Below are 21201 nucleotides of genomic sequence, written 5' to 3'. Positions count from 1 at the left end.
GCCGTTCTCTCCTCTATCATGACACACATCATCTGTTGTGTTTCTCCAGAAGAGGCAGGGAGCAGGGCACAGCACACCCATCCCTCTTTAATCAAGACTATTAGCCTATAGTCTTTAACCACTATGATAATGATGAAAAAAGGAGCATCTTTGAATCCTGTTCATAAAAAAAGAAAAGTGAACTCACCCTACAGTGCACCATTGTAATAATGAAATCACTGTAGAGACATGAGCCTCAGACAATGAGAGGAGAAAAACAAAGGAATCAACATGACCTCATTTAGCACACAAAAAAAGTTCAATTTCTTATATTTTAATATAAATATAAGGTTGATTAATTAACCCACACCACCGGATCAGCTGTGTATTTATTTGAACACTCGAGACATTAGCGCTAGTACATGATAGCACGCGCATGCCCTCTCCTAGGCTATATTTTTTTCTTTTCTCAGCCCCTATTTTTTCCACCCCGAACGCGGAAGTCGGTGGACGTGACGCACGCTATCAGATGGGGACTATGAAATAAAAACAAAAACATCGCTTTATACAGTCGGGGAAAGACGAGGTAAGTAAATATTTGAGCGAATCACGTAAACCTGCATTCGAGGGTAAACACTGCACCGCTGTCACTGTAACACCACACACGGTCGTCCTTTAATAGCCTACGGCGATAAATAATGTGTATCTTTATAGGGGATTTGCATATCAAGTTAGGAAATATAGGCTATCTTAAATATATATTTTACATGTATCAATCTCATGACTTTTTCGTTCAGCACTGCGGAAGGCATTAATAAAGACTTGGTTTATTGTATTAGCTCGAGTCCCTTCGTTATTCCAGTGCTTGAATACAGTGCTGAACAGCTCTATTATAATGCGTGTTGTCTCTGCCTTGACAGTGTTAATAATGAACAGACCAAGAAAATGCAAAATTATTTGTTTTAGCGAGCATGTTGCACTTCGTAGAAATGAAACTGTCCTAAAAATGAGGTAAGGAAAATAACCGTGGTGGTCTGCATGCAGCTGTCATTCTCCATATCTCGCCATCAGCGAAACTGTTATATTGTACGACTGAACTATAACAAAAGAGAAGACTGAGATGTAACCACTGACTCCAGAGAAAACTAGCGCTTTGATTGCATTTCGTCTGTAATGCATAATTATTAATGATTGAATGACTCGTTTTCGCAAATCGGTTCTTTTGAACAGCTCTTTTCAAAGAATCAGTTAAAAAAATATTATATTTCGTCATTACGCGACCCTTTAACACTCAGAGTGGTAGGGACCTATTGCTGTTTATTACTGGTCGATTTTTTTCCGGTTTTAGTTCTGTTGGAAACATGATTCAGCTTTTAATTAATTAACATATTTGCATTTAACAATGATGAAATTTAGCTCAAATCACTTTACATGAATGTAATCCGGACATCCTACTGCATTCGCCATGTTGTCATTGTCATGTAACCGTATCAGTTACTTCACTGCCATTTAGTAATCCTCTCCCTCATGGTATAGGAAAGTGTCCATCATATGCACACTTGAGAATCCCGCCGGAAGAAGTTGGTCCAGGTACACCTACCTACCTAGAGTACTGCTAATTCGGACATATAGGCCTACTTCCTTTGCCATACTGTTTTTCGCCTACTATATAGGGAAGTATGCAATTTCCCATGCAGCCTTACTGACAAAATAAGTATGTCCGAATTCACAGTAGGCTACTCATAAATTATAGGCAAAAAGTACCCGGATGACCTACTACTACTATCTATCAGTGAGATTCTTCAGTGCGCATACAATGGACATTTTACTATGAGGCCATGGGAGAGGATTTGTGAATGCCATTGAAGCAATGCAACTGACACTGTATAGGTGACATGATAATGAAAGCATGGTGTAGTAAGTCCAGGTTACATTCATACTATAGCTACACACACTCATAGGCTATATATAATATTACTGTTTTAGCGGTTGTTTAGTAATTATTTAAAATAACTACCTACTCAAGAGAGTACGATTCCGGATGAAGTCAGTGAGTTTTTCACTGGAGAACCACTCTCGGACCGAATCAGCCCGATTCATAAATAAAATGTTCAAACCTTTTTGAGAACCGATTCAATTGATTGATTAAAAAGATTCGACTCCAAAGAACGATTCATTCCAATCGGATCGGATGCCGCTGCTGCTACCCAGTGTGCCCGGCCAGTGCGCTTGGATTGCTGTAGGTCTGTTGATGTATCGGCTCATTGCAGTATGGATTACAGCGCTACATAAGTGCGTACTGTAAACATTTAGTTTTGCTTTTGCTAGCATCAGTATCTCACGCATAAGTAGGTTTGAAGGGTGGATCGAACCGTCAGTGACTGTGGTGTCAGTCAGGGACATTCATGCGCGCCTAGTCTTTCACACTCGAAGAATGCTTTGAACTACCAGTTTTGTTGAGATGTTGATAGCCACGGTAAGCTCATAATTTTGTCTCTATGTTTGTATCAACTGTAAAAGGCCGGGTCTAGTTGTCACTCTATTTACTCCAGTGAATATTTCTCTCAGCAAGTTTGTTTTTGAAAGTCAATTTCTGTATAGACATGTACCTCAAAGTCTTGACAAGTAACAAAGCTGCCCAGTGATACAATTATTGAACACGTTGTTGGGACATGTTGCCACACGGTGGGGTAAGTTGTCACACTATATCCTGCTTATTATAGACTTTTTGGTTTTCGCTAAATTAAAACACTAAAATAAGCATGAAACGCAAAACAATTCATGAAACAGCAAACGTAAATAATACAACATTTAAAATGCATTTTACAACTTGCCCCAATAAAATAATGTCACAACAACAGATTTATCAAAACAAATTCTTAAACAAGCACTTGTTAAAAATAGTTAGGCTACTTATAAATATAGAACTAGCCCTGATCTAATCTCTTTGATTGAAATAATATACCCTATATTCCTAATTATAAATGACAGTAATAATATTGGCATATTGGCAATTAAGGTGGTAGCTATAAAATGAAGATCATAAAAAAAAAAAAATTTGTACCATTAGTCTTGTCACAGCTTGCTGAACATCCTGACTTTTTATACACCTTCTTATCACTTTGAAGGCATCACTGTTCTCTTTCTGATCCTGTTTGCTTGTTTTTTTTAAGTTGCATGAGGTTTCAAGAACTTCATACGGAGGGATGTGCTTCAGGATTTGTTGATTTGTTGTAAGGGAGTTGCCTCCCTTACAGTGAATTTTGTAGAGAAGGAAACCATTTCACCAACATTGTTCATCAAGAAAGACCTTTGTGGCTGTGCACTGTGTCAAGATTTGGCTGTGACTTCCATGTTGTGAAATGTCATGTGTTTATGGTTTTCATCTGTGCGCCCTGTTTTCTGGTTGCAGTGAGTGAATGTGAATTTCGAATGCGAAGCTGTAAATTAATATGTTAAGTAATGCTGTACATGAATGGGGTAGAACTTGTTTATTCTATATTGTAAGATATTAAAGTACCTAACAATATATTTGCATGCATGCATCAAAGGTCAAACATTTTTTCCTCAAACTTTTTTCCCCCCTCATAATATTGCACATCACCTAATTTCTCAAAGACGTTTAAAAACGGTTTGTTTGAAGATTCAGTCTCTCTAAAACCCCCTTTTCACCAGCCTACTCTGCTCTGATTGGTCAGATAGCCCAGTTCGTTCATATTGGTCCACTTACCACTTAGTTTATTGGTGTCAGAAACGAAACTCTCATTACCATATCTGAATATCAGCTCCGGATGCTTCCTCATCTCTTATACAGTGATACTAAAGGAATGATATCCTTATTTTTTCTGTGTCAGTTCTAGCGTAAGTCCTCATCCTTTTGTAGTGCTTGCAAAGTGTTGAATGTTATGCTAACGTGTATTGCACTGTCTGCAATTTAAACAGTTATAGCCAAATGTAACACAATTGCTACAGCATAGGCCATTAACACTATGGGATTAAAATAAAGTTGGTTGATTAAGTATTGGACCACTTACGGTGTTATATCTTGGAATGTGTTTCTGACAGAAAAATAGAGGCTGCTGTAGCTGGTTACAGTAGAAAGTAATTAGATTCTTGAAATTGGTTCGACCTCAGAAAGCCATTTAATTACAAAAACACATTTGTCTAAATTACTACTGCATTGGAAAAGTCTAATAGAGTGAATGCCGGTAAAACGGGCCACCTTTGTTTTGACAGTCTGTGTATTCATGTGCATGCTTTTAAGACTATTCACATTCGCCTTTGTGCTTTACACATCACTTGACAAAGCTCCAGCATTAGCCAAGACACTTAATGGTTTATTCTAAGACTGTAGGAAAATCCATTATAACATCTAATCTAACACTAATAGATGGCAATATAATTTTTTTTAGAATTCCACTTATTTTGTCCTCTCTGGGGAATTCAGTTTTTCTCAAAGTAATTAGTGGAGTTTGCTACGGGAAACATCAGTATCATATTGCTCATACATACATTTTTAAGATGGCCATGGATCCACAATGACTTGTCATGATATTCAAATGGATGTGCTGTGTGATGTGGCGTTTTAAAACAGCATCATATACTTGTGATCTCGATAATATAGCCAAGACACGCCAGCAGTCAGTGGTGCTATTTAGAGATGGGAGAACATTTACCTTGTTTGACTAATCTGGACACATGTTGGCAGGCTTTGCTGTCTCATGACACTTCTCCTTCAGCTTCATGGCCTGTGTTTGGAATAGCATACTAACATACTACCTCTACATTATTTGCAGTATATAATAAATATATATAATATACAGCTAATTTTCTGTGTGTATGAAATATGTTCAGTACTCCGTCCCACAATACAATGCACTTGACAGTTCTCTCAATTTGACAATTTTTTGATCAAAAAGTCTAAAGCTTGTACAAGTCTACCCCTTTGTACTTTTTTATTCATTTATTCATTATTCACTACATCCACAATTGCAAAATCCCAGCAACAGAAGCATGTAAGCCATATTCTTTGAAGCAGAAGGGATTAATCCGAGATGCCTCATTCAGATCAACAGCATGCAGCTGTGCTTGTTAAAAGAAGAGAAAATACAGTCAGATGGTCAGTCAGATGCAGTTTCTCTAACATTTATTTTGCCTGAACATATAGTTAAATATTAACAAACTCTCTATCCAACAAGGGCAAAAGTAAAGGACGGATATTACAGAATAGCAAGTGGCATTACTCAGACATCACCGCAGAAATGTGTATTAGGAATATTGATTTCATTGGGACTTAAAGGGGGGGTACAATGGTGTTTCATGTATTCAGAGTTGTTTACAGTGTTAAAGAGATGGATTCTCATGCTAATAATGGCCAAAGTTTGAAAAGTTATTTTGAACGAATAACAGAGAATTTCTGTGCTGAAAATCATACTTCCGGATTGCAACACGTTTCGGCTGGTTTTTTTCTATCGTAGATCTAATGACGTAGACCAGAGTGGAACTCCTTATATGATCATTGCTCTCGGAAAAGCGCGTTCACGCACACGTCGACCAGAGGAGAGAAAGACCGCGCTCATCGACGCATAGACATCATATATCTCTATATAATATCTATGCATCGACGCGCTACTACCGGAAATCATCATCAGCAGCGCTAAATAGGAATGGTTGATGTCAAGAATGTCTCCAAAAAAGTGTGTTTTGGGATGTGAGGGAAAGTTTACCTTGTTCAGCTTCCCAAAGAACCCAGTGTTACTGGAACAGTGGATGCAGTTTGTATTTCCGGGACAGCAAAGGAGTGTGGCAAGTGCGGTTTTGTGTTCTGGTCATTTCAGTGACGAATGTTTTATTAACAAGACCCAGGTCGTCGCTGGATTTGCAAACCAAATACTATATATATATATAGTAATATGGCATACCGCACCACGATCGATAATAAGCAAACCTTCCCGGGCGCTCCCGCTTGACTCTATAGCTCCGCCCACGCCCAGAATCAAGGACCTCGGCTTTTTCCGGTTAGAATCGGAAAGCTGTATTTTTATTTTATAAATATGATGAAACTAAAGACTTTTTGGAGATATTAAGGACGCACTATTACTCTATAGGTACTCAAGATTAACATGAGATTGACTGAAACTAAGTATTTTACCCCCCCTTTAAAGGTTCATTAAGCAACTTTTCATGTTAAAAAATACCCGTTTTCTAACCCATACATGCTTAAACAATTGCCTGATGGGCTGAATGAGCCCTTCTCTGATCACTGAGATTGTCTCCATAATCCTGTAAAGTAAAATAAATAAGAGGGATTAGGGCCGAATTTGAGACTGGGCGTGACGTCATGCAGGTTCACGGCGCGCTCACATATCTATGTCTGGCAGGTTTGTGTATTCGCCGGCATTCTCCGTAGAAGATGGATTGTAAGAGACCTGCTTGTAGTTCATTTCAAACACCAACGCAAACTCCACGTAAGATTAAAAAAAGAAAACTTTTGTCTAGTGCAAGCCACATCTCTGGCTGCAGTTTCGCTTGCCGCCAGAGGTGGCATAGTTCTGCAAAAACTCAGAAAGTTGCTCTATGCACCTTTTAATAAAGACCACATGAAAACAATTGGTAACAAAGTTTGGGCGGGATATATCGAAGGGGCTTTTAGTTTTTCCTTTAAATAGGTTTGATTTACATCAAATATATTCTCATTCTATCTAGAAAACTATGTATTTTTACGTTGTTTTTCAGGACATGTACAAAAGTTTGGAATCATGGAATGAAATAAATTGGTAATTTTCTTCACTAAGGACAGATTCAATTAAAATTAACTAAAATATTAACTAAGAGGGTTGCCAAACATACCGTTGATACCAATACCAGTCGGTACTAAAAAAAAAAGTTGATGGTACCAGCATTTCTGTAGTAACGACAGTACCAAGTACCGGGTCTATTCGGTACCCGCTGACAGATGCTGCATTCAAACACTCTCATGTGTTTGTCTGAGCACTCTTCGAGTGTCAAATGTTTCTATGCAAAGCATGTTTTTACAAGCGTTAAGTACAATCTCAATCATATCTGTTGACTGCGTGAACAACATGACCTGTCAGTAAGTTAGTCAGAAACACCACAAGGAAAACGCACAAGGTTTTGTTCTGTTCAACACGAGCCGCACACTCGCGAATCCTTTCATTATAACCTACAAAGTGTTAACACAATGTAAATAAGAGATTCTTTGTCCTATTAACACTTTCCATGCCAGCATTTTTAATTTTTAATTTTTATTTTTATAAAGTTGCCAGCCACCACCAGCATTTTTTAAAATAATTTTCACGAAAATGTAATTGCCCCCAGAATATTTAGTTGTATGAATATCTGACCATGCAATGTATCAAACTAAAGAACCCTCTTCTTTTATACAACAACAAAACAACAACAACAATTTTTTATTCTAGCTTCATGCATTCTTTTTTTATCAACACTTGAATGTGGGTAAGTTTCATTTAAAAAAGCAACATTTTGTACAAAAAAAATACTTTTTTCAAGAAGACTACAGCGTGCATAAGCAATGCCTTTATTGCTTGTTTCTGCTTTTTTGCACGTGTTTTGATCCGGAGATTCTCTACTTTAAGGTGCGTAATAGCGCCCCCTAACCGTATAACGTATAATACCTAAATTGATACAGAGAACAGCACATTTTTACTGCTATTGATACTGACCACTGAAATGTTCTCATACTAAAAAATACAAAAATAAAAACATTTATAATATGTTTTTTTTAATAGTGGCTGTTAAAACTGTACCATCACAGGTAAAAATGCAATTGTAAAATTATATAAAAATGGACAACAGTTATTTTATAATACATTAATAATATACACATTTTTACTGTATTTTTTTATCAATCAAATGCGGCATTTCTGAGCAAATACTAAGAAATATATGTAATTTAAAGTGATAGTTCACCCAAAAATGAAAATGCTGTCATCATTTACTCACCCTCAAGTTGTTCCAAATCTGTATAAATTTCTTTTTTCAGATGAACAGAAAAGAAGATATTTTGAAGAACGTGGGTAACCAAACAGTTAATGAACCCCATTGACTTCCATACTATGGAAAATAAATACTATGGAAGTAAATGGGGTCCATCAACTGTTCTTCAAAATATCTTCTTTTGTGTTCAGCAGAAGAAGGAAATTCATACAGGTTTGAATGGAACAACTTGAGGGTGAGAAAATGATGACAGAATTTTCATTTTTTGGTGAACTATATCCCTTTAATATCTAATAGATATGGACTAAAAGCCACAAAACGTTTGATAGATTTGTTGAAAATGTCACCTCATAGGTCCCTTACTTGTAAAGTCTGAACCACAGACAATTGAAAGAGACTACTTTTGAACCAAACTAAAGTCATATCAGGATTTGTACATATTTAAAGCTGATAGAATATAACAAAAGTGACACACAAATGTCATAGTGGCAATTCAAATTACATTGTAGGCTGTAGATTTGAGAGAATTGAGAAACATGAAGCAGACGAACATTGCCGCAGTACTTCTTCGCCTGCAAGACATCGTGTGTGAGAGAGATTTGGAAACCGCACTGCTTCGTTTAAATTCAGACTTGCTGAATAAATAAATGATCACCTTGTTATTAGGACCTTCATACTGCATTATACATTTTATTCCACAACACTGCAATCCACCTTTCCATTTTTGATGTAAGAGCAGGTGTGAGTTTCATTAGGAATTTCATTTATTTCAAGATTATTTTAGCTGCACGAAAACTGTCTGTTATTCTGCTTGATGTTGCAAACTGGTACTTATTATCACATTATTTTAATTTATTAACATAATCATAAACAAAGAGCTGAATTAGACTTTCCATTACGGTTTGTTTGCTTTTTTGCTCTTCAGTTCTGAATTAGAGCATTTGGCAACAGAAAACGAGTTTTAATAGAGATGGAGTGTACAGCTCTTTGGGCCACTCAAAGAAAAAACAATTATAATCCACTTATGAAATGATGAATTGCAGTGCTGTTCAGTCATCATCACTTGTGTGCTTATGATGATAGCCCATTCCTGATTAGTATGTACCCCACCAAGCAGTAAGTGTAAAAGTTTTTTACTTCACAGTTTGGAGCAGTTTTATTCGTATTATTTATATATAGCGCTTTATGTAATAAAGTTTATTTCAAAGCAGCTTTACAGTGATAACAGGAAAATTATGCATTTCGGCTGTTGTTCAGCTGAAGTCAGTTCCGTGTTGATTCAGTTCTGTTGTAATATCATCAATTATTAAATTAGATCATTTCATCCATAAAGCAACTAGCCTATGCAAAAAAAAAAAAAAAAAAAAATCGTCATAGTCCATGCTTTGAACTTGGATTCTGGTTGGATTCAGATTGTCTTTCCTTGTATCCTTAGGTATTGTCCAAGCAAATCTACCCAGCTTCTCCACACTGTATGTTGGTTTAACTTAAAAAAACAAGTTGCCTTAAAATTTTGAGTTTGTTGTAATTAAAATGTTTAGTTAATACAAAGAAGAAGAATGGTTTAATAAACAGAAACTCAAAATAGTATCACACTTCACACATTAGTTATCATGATTTTTTTCTTTTTTCATTTTTCTTGTTAAAACTTCAAGAGGTCGTGACATAGATTTTTGTATTATGTTCCTTGAGGTTCACATATAATGTTAATACGGTTTCTTGTAGAAAAAAATCTAAATATAGGCTATACGCATGCAGGAAAATTATTATTTTTAACTTTCATCCTAACCCTCTTTCTGAAATGATCCATTTTGAAGGATGGATCCTTCAAAGTGTCCTAGTGGCTCTTTTAAAGTGTCCCTATTATGCTTTTTTGGATACCTTTCATGTAGTGTGTAATATAGCTGTGAATGTAAAAGGTCTGCAAAGTTGAAAAGATCAAAGAAAGAACCAATTCTGAACGGCCTGAAAGTTGTCAGTAATTTCAGCCTTATTTCCTGCTCGAACTTACCAGTTCAGTTCTTACACGCTTTATGAGCAGCGGCTTCATGTGCGCGCGTCTCTCTGGGAGAACGCGTATATAGAGAAATTCGTTGTATTTCGCTGCTTACTATGCTTCAACGGTTTAAAATCACTTGTTTTTAAACCGCAAAACTTAAAGGAACACGCCGACTTTTAGGGACTTTAGCTTATTCTCCGTATCCCCCAGAGTTAGATAAGTCCATACATACCCTTTTCATCTCCGTGCGTGCCGTAACTCTGTCTGACACACACACTGCTAGCCTAGATTAGCACAAAGACTGGAGGTAAACGGCTCCAGCTAGCATACTGCTCCCAATAAGTGACAAAGTAATGCCAACATTTTCCTATTTACATGTTGTGATTTGTATAGTCACAGCGTGTACAAATAACAAGGTCACATGAGACACAGCCATCTTCTAACCGTACACATACTGGGAACTATATTCTCAGAAGGCGAAGCACTGCTACTTGGGCGGAGGCTGAAAAATTTCTACCAGTTCATTGTGTCTACCTGTATATTGCCCACTCCTAATTCAATTCAATTCAATTCAATTTTTATTTATATAGCGCCATTACAACAACCAGAAAGGTGCACAAGGCGCTTTCCATAAAACACATTTAAAAAAAAAAGACAGCAGTATATAAAAATTACAAGTTAAAACCAATTTAAACAGTAAAAACAAAATAGATAGCACACGACTAAAAATAGAACAAGTGATTACGTGTCGAAAGCTTTCTTGAAAAGAAACGTCTTCAACTGCGATTTAAAAACACCAAGCACAGTTGTGTTACGAAGGGGAGTAGGTAAGGCATTCCACAAAGTAGGTCCCTGAATGGCAAAAGATCGGCCTCCAAACTTTTTACATCTAAACTTGGGGATAATCAAAGAGAGGTGCTGAGAGGAGCGGAGGGTTCTGGCAGGTTGGTATACAGTGACCAGCTCGGAAAGGTATGCCGGGGCCAGACCATTGATGGCCTTAAAAACAAACATCAGAACCTTATACTCCACCCTAAACCGTACCGGGAGCCAGTGAAGTGAGCAGAGGACGGGGGTTATGTGTGAATGTTTATGGGTATTGGTAAGGAGACGCGCTGCTGCGTTTTGAACCATCTGAAGACGGTTTAGAAGTGATTGGTTAAGCCCAGTGTAGAGGGCATTACAGTAATCTAGCCTCGAGCTGATAAAGGCATGAATGGCTTTTTCTAAATCAGCACGGGACAGGAATGATTTCACCTTACTGAGGAGCCTAAGCTGGAAAAAGCTACTCTTAACGACTGCACCAATCTGTTTGTCAAAATGCAATCTATTGTCAAATGCAACACCCAGATTACGAACAGTGGATGCAAACTGGGGCGTAAGAGGGCCAAAACTAAGAGAGCTACAAGGTGAGTCTGGGGTAAATAATATATACTCGGTCTTACCTTCATTCAAATGAAGAAAGTTCTGAGAAAGCCACCGTTTAATATCCTGGGTGCAGTTATGGATGGGGTCTAATGCTGAATGATTGTTCAAAACTACAGGAAGGTAGACTTGAAGGTCATCAGCATAGAAATGAAACTGATACTGTTGGATATGTAATTCTTACTAGTTTTCTATCATTATGAATGTGCTTTGAAAAAGAACAGCTTTGGCTTTTTTGATAACTCCTTTTTGTGTTCCACAGGAAGCAAATACAAGTGCAAATAACTACTTATTTTAACTTAAGGTTTAAAGTAGTAATTAACCACATTGCACATGCTGTGCTTTTTTGTTGTTATTGTTCTGCAAATGGCATTTTCCTCTGATTGTGGTGGCAGTGACCTTAAGTTTTATTAAGCGAGGGAGCAGGAAATTCAAGAAAAGATATTTCGTTCCAGTGTATGATGAAAAATCAATGATCCTGATTTTTGCACTTTCGTCTCAGTGCTCAGTGCCCTCCCCGCTGGCCCTGCTAGTGTTGGAGACCGAATGACTGTGGACCTGTGAATTGATTCAGCAGTGCCTTGTATCGGGCAATTTTCTAGAATCACACATTACTTTATTGCCTTTCTTTTTATAACAAAAAAGATGGACATTCTCGTTCTCTTGCAGTTGTGAAAATTACTAACCAGAATAATATTTAACATTGTAAAATGTTTTTTAACAGACCTTTAGAGTAGCCCTACTAGAAGTATTAATGAAATACTGTGGGTGCAGATTTCGTGTGGGCCTAGTCCTAGCATAATGCTTAACAGATCAGTAGTTTATAAACATTCAAAAATGAATGAAAGTATATAAATAAATATATATAATATGTAAGATGTACTTAATTCAAGAGTTTGGTGTCAGAAAGATTTGTTTAAAATAAATTAATACTAATTATGCAAGGATGCATTATTATATTATGTTAACTATATATATTTTATAAGGCACACATAAAACACCATCATATTTTGTACGAATGGTGCTATGGTGCAAACATGGCTTCATAAACTGTTTTAAGTTGCTTGACTGGATACTGCCGGAAGGTTACAAGGAAACCTTTGCATGACCCAATTTAAATTCACGCATTATACCGAGTGTTTATGCGTTCAGAAACAAGAACACGTCCTGAGCGCCTCCTTTTGCACACTAACCATCCATTAACATTTTGATAGAAGAAAAAGCAGTTGCTGAAACCTAGCCGCTATTTGAATTTTCTTCAATTACAATCAGCGAAATCACATAATAAGATAGTTATTACCATCTGTGCTCTGTTTTATACAAAAGTGAAATTTTTCACTACCTCTGTGCTTTTTAGGGACTCTTTTTGATGTTTTGATGCAGTCTGCAGTTTCACCTTCCTCACTACATTTTCAAGGCGTTTCATCTCCTCTTGCAAAAGATGAAGTCATCCGCCATCCAGTTTCCTCCTGTGCTCTGCTCTGAATCTGTGTGGAATATTGAGAGACGCTTTGACAGAAACTACAACTAATGCTGAAAATCTGGGAAAGTCTGCTGTCTCCATTAAATTTGCAGGATTTGACTTCAAAGTGTGAGGGAGGTTTACTTTCTTAGAATGCTCTTCCTCTTTGAGCCTGCAGAGAGCGTGTGTGTGTGTGTGTGTGTGTGTGTGTGTGTGTGTGTGTGTGTGTGTGTGTGTGTGTGTGTGTGTGTGTGTGTGTGTGTGTGTGTGTGTGTTCAAAACTGCATGTACCCTGAGGTCATGTGTTCCTTAGTCTCACGAGCCCAAACGTTCACTATCAGCATGAAATCCAGTTTTCAGCTTGTTCTGATCAAGTACCGCCTAAAAAAAGTCTGATTGACACAAAAACCACCAATCACAGTTTGTTTTGATGTGTTGTTTAAGGGCGCGTTTGTCTGAAATAGCTTTACAGTTGAATTCAGGATTAAGGAAACTGTTTAATATTGTATGACATTCTGACGTTTTGCTAATATTTCCTTTCCCACCGCAGATGCATGACAGAAATCCATGTTTATCTATAATAAACCGACAATCATCAAAGCTAACATACAAATGTGATAGTTATGACTTTATCTTATTCAGACGACTTTAGCGACAACAGATCTGACAGCACTGAGGAAGGAGGTGGTCAATGGCGTGACACTTCGCTCCATAAATTACAGCATCCCAAAAGGACAACGTGTTTACGCGCAAACATTATGATAATTTATTCTTGAGCTCGAATGTGAAATGAAGGAATGAAAGTACTGCTGTGCAGCACAGAGTGTGTGAGGATCAGCAGGCTTTCATCAGAACACATCAAGTCCGGTTTATCCCGCTCTAATCTCTTAACAGTCTGTGAGGATGTTCCAGCACTGGCGGAGTTTGTGTCCCGCTCTGATCTTGAGGTCATGTAATATAGCACACTGATGGGGTTTAAGCCAGTAAGCCACTTATTAAGCTTTGAATAATTATCTGATATCATCACTCCGGTCACATACATGACACAACCTGACGTTATCCATTTGGTTAAAATCCACTGGATGCTAGATAATAAGGTGTGTGATTGTGCAATTGTTCAGAGAAAAACAGTAGAGATAAATCCTGTTGTCGCTTGCTACTGGAAACAGAACATTTAAAAAATGCAACTACTGTGTAAGGTATATACACAGTCAAGGTATTTTCACAAATTCATCTTTTTGTTGTTTAAATGGAGATGATAAAGGCATCGTTTTCAAAAGTTTGCATATGCAGGCCCCCAAAACGCAGTTGCCTTGGAAAATTCAAGGAAAGATATCAAACTTTTTCATCACCTCTGTACTTTTTAGGGACTCTTTTTGATGTTTTGATGCAGTCTGCAGTTTCACCTTCCTCACTACATTTTCAAAACATTTCATCTCCTCTTGCAAAATATGAAGTTATCCACCATCCAGTTTCCTCCTGTGCTCTGCTCTGAATCTGTGTGGAATGTTTTTTTATAAAGTGCAAGAGAGTAGAGAGATTTAGGATATATTTACACGACAATTGTGTACTAAAAACAGATGACAACTCTGTCAACACGATCCCCGTTCACACAGATCTGCGAAAATTTCTAAAAAGGCTGTATTATGCATGCCAGGCCAGTAGTTGACGATGTCACTTTGTCAATAAACACCCCACGAACAAGTAATACGCTTGCGTGAACAACACGCAACATGCATGCGCATGACGTCACTGTTTTCACAAATTCACGTTTTTGTTGTTTACACGGAGAAGGTAAAGGCATCGTTTTCAAAACCTGGCAGTTTGAAACCCGTTTTCAAAAGCTTGCTTTTTCAGGCCCCCAAAACACAGTTTGTCCAGCCAAAATGCATTAAAAGTTTTTCGTTTTTTTGTGTGTGAGTGACTTTGACAAGGGCCAAATAGCGATGGCTGGACAACTGGGTCAGAGTTCTCCAAAATGCCAAGTCTTGTGGGTTGTTCCTGGTATGCAGTGGTTAGTACCTACCAAAAGTGGTGCAAGGAAGGATAACCGGTGACCCAAGGCTCATTGATGCACATGTGGAGCGAAGGCTAGGCCCAGTAGGCCGTCTGATCCGATCACACAGAATAGCTACTGTAGTTTAATTTAATACTGCCCATGATAGAAAGGTGTCAGAACGTGCAGTGAATCACAGTTTGCTGTGTTTGGGGCTGCGTAGCCGCATATCAGTCAGAGTGCCCGTGTTGACCACTGTCAACCTCTGAGAGGTGGACAAAGTACACAACTTCCTTACTTGAGTAAAAGTACAGATGCTACTGGTCAAATATTACTCCGTTACAAGTAAAAGTTGTGAAGACCGATTTTTTCTTCAGTAAAAGTACAGAAGTACTCGTTTTTAAAATAACTTAAGTATAAAAGTAAATGTCAATGCATTGTTTTATTATTTTTGCATGTAATACTTACAGTACCTTATGCCTCTGAATCTATGCCTGCTACCCTCATATCAGTATCACATTTATTTCCAGAACACAGTTCCAGTTGTGAGATTGAATAAGTGTACTCAATAACATCCACAATGGTTTCGGACACCCAAATGGCTGTTCCCAGTTTTTGGGCTTTTAGTGTGAATATGTTAGCCTTACTGTTATCTATAAGCTAGTGTGCTCCAAAACAATGACAAAATTTGCTTTTAGAAGACCAAACCCAACATTGAAAATTAAAATCATGTTGGTGTCAGAATCCAATGTCAGGTTGACGTTAATCTCCAACGTTGGACAGACTTTCGGGTTCTGACATCAGTCGGGTTCTGACTTCAACCAGACTTTAATATCCAACCAAAATGCAACCAAAATCATCCCTGACGTTACTACTTTCTACTCAAGGACCTTGACAGAAATGTAGTAGAGTAAAAATGACGATATTTGTCTTTCTAATGTAGTAAAGTTAAAGTAAAAAGTTTCCAGAAAAAATAATACTCAAGTAAAGTACAGATACTCAAAAAGTGTACTTAAGTACAGTACTCAAGTAATTGTACTTTGTTACTGTCCACCTCTAGAATGTGTACGTGAGGGGGAACTGAACCATTGAGCAATGGAAGAAGGTTGCCTGTCTGATGAATCATGTATAAATATAGTATATTAAAAGATATCTTTAGGAGTTATATCGGTAACACTTTACAATAAGGTTCGTTAACTACATTAGTTAACATGAACTAATAATGAATTGCACGTATACAGCATTTATTCATCTTTGTTAATGTTAATTTCAACATTTACTAATACTTTATTAAAATCTTGTGCACATTAGTTCATGCACTGTGAACTAACATGAACTAACAATGAACAGCTGTATTTCTATTAACTAACGTTAGCAAAGATTAACAAATACAGTAACAAATGTATTGCTCATGGTTAGTTCATGTTGGTTAATACATTAACTAATGAACCTTATTGTAGAGTGTTACCGTTATATCAATTACAGTGTTATCTTTGCATTTCTATGTCTCTGATTTCAATTTTTTAAAATACTTTCTGATAACTACTTTTTCAAATGGGTATCTTGACTGTAGTTCACCTTTAAATTTAGAGTATGTTAAAGCTTGACAAGCGTTCCCAACAGACCGTTTCTGTATGTAAACACAGATCATACATGCAGAAGTTTCGCTGTTTTCAGTCTGGAGGAATGACCATTGGGAACGTCTAACTGTGTCACCTTTACAGTTGCATGGATGAATAAATCTGGGTTAGAGTCTTGGCACTCAACGTTATCTCGCACACTAGAGACCACAGTTAAGGATTTTCTAGAGAGGGGAAACACACAGGCTCAGGCCCATCTCTTAGATGGATCCAATGCTGTATCGATCTCATATCATTTCCAGCGCCAGCTGCTCATTGATGGATAGTCCTTTCTGGAAGCTGGGTAATTTACCAGCCTGATCAGTTCAGTGCACAGAGTGATGAGTCAGTTCAGTACTCTCTCTTACTGTCGTAGAGTTAAGGCCTTTTCACAACCAGAAAGATAACTATGACGGTAACCATGTTTGTGCCCTCACCAAGGGACGATCATTTTCTATAAATTTGACTTTATTCTATAATTAATTCATATAATTATAAATCCTTCTAAAAATCAAATGAAATCAGTTTTGATTGGTTTATTTTAAAAAAAATAGGCAGTCACACAATATTTGAACTGCAAACGACTACAAGAAATATTTCTCTTGACACTCATCCTCATAATCTCATGTTCAGATCCTGATCCCCCCTAAAGGTGAGGAACATTTAATGTTCCATGAATTTTCATGTGCAAAATGCAGGCGTTTCAATAGGAATCCACACAATTTGCAGTGGTTTCAAGTTGGTAACAAGTATTTGGTGCTTGTTTTGAAAGTGATCTCTGTGTGAGCTGTGCTTTAGACATCACTATTCTATTGATGATAGACCATGGACCCTTTTTGCCCATGAAATTACAATGTGTCCGCACCTCAAAGTTGGCATGAAACAGAAGTTGCGATAGTCTTTTCTTCCCTTAATGTATATCCAAGTGAAATAGTTTCCCAAATGAGAAAAACTGTAGGGAAGGACTTAATTTTGTCCATCGGAAATTAATTGGTTTGTTGGATTGATTGTCCCATCCTCATCAGTGAAGAGAAGAGATGTCATTGCAAGAGAGAGGGGAACTTATTTTGAATGTTAGGGCACATGAATTAAAAAATAATGATGTGTACAGATAAATATTTTATATGAAATATAGTTCAATATTCCATAAATGTTTTTTATTTCATGGTGACTTCAAGACTGAAGTCCCTGCTTTGGATCCTGTGAATGCTGGATGTCGTGAAGCATACGGTACACTTCTTCACATGCAGCCAGCAGGGATCCATTGCTGTTCCTCTTAGCCCTTCTTCCTTTCATGAGCTTGAACTTGATGGCTGGAGTATTTCTGATTTGAGCTGAGGCAAATATTCTGATCTATTTGTTATTCTCGGTTATGTATGTAGGATCTGTAATCAAATCCAATGCATATTTTTTTTTACTATGTACAGTATAAGCCAGGCTGCTAAACCATATTTTGGTTGTTTTGCTCTCTTAAAGTCCACAAAAATAATGTGTATGCTCTTTGAGGCATTGCAGCCAGAGAGAGACATATTTCCCTACTTAATGTCCAGATGCTAACCATGACAACTAGTTTTGAATGTTTTTTTTTCTTCTTTTTTTACAAAATCTCAGTGGTGTTTGTGCAGAACTCTCTAGGTGTGTCCCAATTTGCATTACAAATTCCATAAAGAATAAGCACTTCAAATCCCAGATGATGCACTTAATTAACCGCAAAAAAGGTTTGGAATGTTGGACACTTCATACACTCTCCACTGTTGCAGCTTTCTTTACTTAGTGGAAGGGAGATGGCTATCAGACTCAATACTGGAAGACAAAATAACCTTCTTAAATTCATACACTTGACAGATGAGTTCATAGTGCATAGTACAAGTACTTATTGTATAGTAGGTCATTTGGGACACAACTTCTTTCGCTATTTAGTTGCTAAAAGGTTCTGAGAGGTTTTTAGTCAATTGCTATGAAGTTGATAGGGTGTGGCTAGGTGGTTGCTTAATGGCCCACTCCAAATCTCTATAATATTCTGTTCTCTAGATGGCTCTGGTTGCACTTTCATTGTTTGGTGCCATTCTCACAGAACAAGTTTTTATGGTTAAAACATGAGATGGAGGTCCGTGGACTACAGGTCTAGAGACACACATTTTTTAAAAGTTGAGCTTCTTTTAAAAGGGTTGGTTGATTATGATTTCACTTTTCTAACTGTAGTTAGTGTGTAATGTTGCTGTTTGAGCATAAACGACCTCTGCAAAGTCACGACACTCAAAGTTTTCAGCAAAGGGAGATATTTGCTTTTACAGAAATCACTTTTTAAGGACTACAACAAACGGCTGGTTACACGACATTCCTCCCGGGTTAGTGACATCACTAACCCTAAAATTTACATAAACACCGCCCCCGGGAACGCGATTATAGATTATCAAGTCAGAATATGCTTATAAATGACTAGAAGATAACTACACATAAGCTACATAAATTGATCAACTAACCATTCAGAAATGTTGTCTATACGTTGTCACTACTTCTTGAGTCTCTCCATCATTGTCTGACTCCGGTTTTAACATAAAAGGCTAAACGTTTTTGAAATTTTCAGTGCATGTCTGTGTGAGGTAATTGAAGCTGCTGTTGTAGCTCCGCCCTCTGTGCCGGGAGCAGCAGCTCATTTGCATTTAAAGGGACAGGCACACATTTTTTTGCTCACCCTCAAAAAGTGACAATTTAACATTCTATATAAAAATATCTGTGGGGTATTTTGAGCTAAAACTTCACATACACACTCTGGGGACATCAGATACATATTTTACATCTTGTGAAAAGGGCATTATACCACCCCTTTAACTCAAGCACTGCATGTTAGAACACAGTGTCATGCATGAGACAAAAAGACATGAGCGCAATGGTCAAACACATCCGTCATAGAAGAACAATGGAAAAGTGTTGTGTGAATAGCCCTTTAACCTGCAGGGGCGGTCAGTTCAAGTTTGGTGAACTGTGAATTTGTATCACATGAAGACGTGACCAATAAATTATTGATAGGTCATGGCGTGATCTTTTAGCTAAATTAAAAGAACATGCATTTGAAAGATACGGTCACATTTACCGTTGCTCCAATTGGAATTCACATGAGGGCAAAAAAGTTCACCACGCAGATTATGTTTATGTTCAAGATGGTTATGTAAATTTGCCGCGTTGACCAACAGAAAACTGCTTGGTTTGAAAGTTACTTTGCAGCACATCTTTTTGACACTGACAAAGGACCATTTTTGCATGTGAAATATGGCTAATATGGGCGCACCTTAAAGATGCATGTTTGCTGGGTTTACATTTTTGATTTGTTTATAATTGGAATTTATTATTACATAGAATTTATGTTTTTAAATAGGTAGGGCTGGGCGATATGGGCAGAAATTCATATCTCTGTATTTTTTGGTTAAATGGCGATATACAATATTTATCTCTGTACTTTCTACGTTTTTTTATTTGGATAAAGAAAATCAGTATTTATAATTTAAAAAAAAATTTTTTTACAACCTGCCCAATGATATCCTACAAACAATGTTGATATTGAAGGATATGGAAACAAATATAGTGAATGTAATGCAGGCTATGCAATATATTATGTGCAAAAAGGTGGTTAAAATCACATTACATTCTAACATTGTAACATTACAATCTAAAAACAAAAATAATGCTTTTATTTTTAAATTGACTAAAGGCTAAACTAAAAATGAAAATAAAAACAAAAGCACAAACTAATTATATTAGCCTGAATTGGATGACCCCATTATAATGGTCACTTTCATAGAAATATACTTGTAGGTTTAAAATTCCACATATAGCTCATTTATTGTCTCCAACAAATATTTTAGCAATATCTATATTTTTGTCAGAATTATTGCGATACTATTCTCTTATGCTCCGTCCGTCTGTTTGGCGCGCTAGTTCACGGAAGCTTAAGTTTTAGCGGAGATTCACTTGTAGAAGCTCGTCTTCTACAGTGAAATAAATTTACATATTTGTTTGACTTTCTAACTTTTACAGATGGAGAATATGCCTGTGAAATGTAAGTTAAGCACTGAGGAAAGCACCACATCTCAAACGCATTCAACAGCGCAAGTGTGTAGCAGCTATCTGTCAGTCAGTAACAGCAACGTCATCTGTCAGAGCATCTGCTGCTTTAAACCTGTGAACTATATCTTACCAGTTATTTTGAAGCCCTTAATATAACATGTTTATGACAAATTGTACTATGTACGTTCATTGCACAGCTCACACTGCGTTCTCCGCTGTTTTTCAGATGTGCTCGTATCAAACTATCTATATAAACGGTATTGCCTCATTCCATATCGTTAAAAAAATATATATCGATATATTGTACAAACTCGATATACCGCCCAGGCCTATAAATAGGCACCACAGAGTGTGACATCATATATCATGTATCACTTACCTTCTGTAACAGTTAGCACAAATGCTCTGGATAAGTTACTAGCCAAAGATATGCTTATGTTTATGGGTTTGTGATCGACTGTGCTGAAGTTTCTGGTGCAGTGCATGCATAAAACAGACATTCACTTTGCACCGCTCATTTAGATCCAGAATTGGCAGAGACCTCATGCATTAGTCATCCTTCCGCAGGCTTCAATTATTATTATTATTATGAAATCAGATTTCAGGAAAACCTCAAAGGGTAATGACTTGTGTATTTGACCACTAGTTGCTTTTCAGTAAAACGAAAGCCACGAGATTG

At 37.2% G+C, this 21201-nt stretch overlaps 1 protein-coding gene across 13 annotated transcripts in view; it reads left to right on the top strand.

Annotated features, from left to right (window-relative positions):
* Positions 1–347: 347 nt before the first annotated feature.
* Positions 348–21201, top strand: part of marchf8 (membrane-associated ring finger (C3HC4) 8) — a 100262-nt gene continuing 79408 nt past the window's right edge. For 7 of the 13 annotated variants that reach the window (XM_079636333.1, XM_079636348.1, XM_079636337.1 and 4 more), the window contains exon 1: positions 351–565. The gene's annotated coding sequence lies outside the window, so the exon portion shown is untranslated. Of the gene's footprint in view, positions 566–2181; positions 2456–21201 lie in introns of those variants that run through there. The other 6 variants (XM_079636340.1, XM_079636349.1, XM_079636338.1 and 3 more) reach the window with 3 other exon arrangements.

Source organism: Phoxinus phoxinus (assembly GCF_949152265.1).
Source record: "Phoxinus phoxinus genome assembly, chromosome: 14".
In the NCBI taxonomy this organism is placed as follows: Eukaryota; Metazoa; Chordata; class Actinopteri; order Cypriniformes; family Leuciscidae; genus Phoxinus; species Phoxinus phoxinus.
The sequence above is the reverse complement of the archived record's forward strand: the minus strand, read 5'-3'. Positions and strand labels throughout refer to the sequence as shown.